The sequence below is a fragment of the Tupaia chinensis genome, unplaced genomic scaffold (genome assembly GCF_000334495.1).
Source record: "Tupaia chinensis unplaced genomic scaffold, TupChi_1.0 Scaffold000673_1, whole genome shotgun sequence".
Taxonomy (NCBI): domain Eukaryota; kingdom Metazoa; phylum Chordata; class Mammalia; order Scandentia; family Tupaiidae; genus Tupaia; species Tupaia belangeri.
Window position 1 is genome coordinate 1,002,804 of NW_006160196.1, and position 1,221 is coordinate 1,004,024.

A 1,221-nucleotide genomic window follows, 5' to 3' on the forward strand; every position below is an offset into this window, starting at 1 on the left:
CGCAGAAGGAAGCCCGGTCAGCCTCGCCTCCTCCAGGCTCCCCGGCCCGCCTCCCCTCCTCTCCCTTTCCCTTCCGCCTCCCGCCCTGGGGCCCCCAGCTCCCTCGCCCAGCTGGTGACCCGGCGGGGGCCGGCCCTTCGCGGCTGGTCCTCGCGCGTTCCGAGGTGCGGTCTGGACCTCTGCTGGCGGCACCCGAGGGGTCCGTAGCTGGGCCTCGAACCGCGGACGCCCCTTCGGCGCTCTGCAGGGGTCTCAGGACAGCCCACACCGCAGCGGCGACGAGGCCGCCCGGCTGAGCCCACAGCCGGCGATCGGGGACGACTCTCCCAGGCAAGTGCTATCTGGACTGGCACCTGGGGCTGGGGGGAGAAACCTGAGTGAGAAGAGGTGTCTGCAGCCGGAGGCGGGGTGGGAGTGGGAGCAGGGCGGGCCTTGCGCGAGGCTGAGCTGGACTGGGGCGATTTTAGCTGTCACAGGCCTGGCTCTGGGTTACACGGCCGTAATGACTCGGGACTATTCAGTAGCTGTCAAATGTCATGTATTTAAAACACTTCAAGACTGGGGCTGGCAGGTGACAGCGTGGTTGTGATGGCTGGACTCCCACATGGCTGACTACGGTTCGATTCCTGGACTTGGCAGCTTGCTTTCTCTCTCTTGGTCAACTTCAAAAAAATAAAATAATGGCAACGAGTAAAATTAAATAAAATAATTATTAAAAAAATAAAAATAAAACACTTCATGACATGAGAAAATACTCTCGATCTAATAGAAGAAAAATACAACCAATTTGTAAGAAACACAAACATGTTCATAGACTATAGTAATGAACTTGGATCTTTTATATAATATAGCATAACCTCCAATATGTAATGTATGTTAAAATAATATTCATTTTGTAAGAAACACACATGTGAAATATGCAGATAAGCATGTAATATCTAATTTTGAAGACTGCCTTGTACCCCATTTTTATAAAAGAATTATTTTATTTAACTTTATTTATTTATCTTAATTTGACCAGAGTGAGAGAGAAAGAGACAGTAAGAAAGAAACCCACCAGGTCTGAGACTCGAACCGTGGTTGACCATGTGGGAGTCCAGCACCCTTAACCACCACACCACCTTCTGGGCCCAGCTTGTACCCCTTTTAAGGCCTAGAGGGAGCAAAAATTTAATCTTGGTATCTTTTTTTTTTTTTTAAGAATTATTTTTTTTAATTTAT

The 1,221-nt window shown here is 49.5% G+C and overlaps 1 protein-coding gene across 2 annotated transcripts in view; it reads left to right on the forward strand.

Moving 5' to 3' along the window:
• The first annotated feature begins 162 nt into the window (after positions 1–162).
• The window catches only part of LOC102500931 (orphan sodium- and chloride-dependent neurotransmitter transporter NTT5), a 19,405-nt gene continuing 18,346 nt past the window's right edge, over positions 163–1,221 (forward strand). For both annotated transcript variants that reach the window (XM_006160164.1, XM_006160165.1), the window contains exon 1: positions 163–330. The gene's annotated coding sequence lies outside the window, so the exon portion shown is untranslated. The remainder of the gene's footprint in view (positions 331–1,221) is intronic.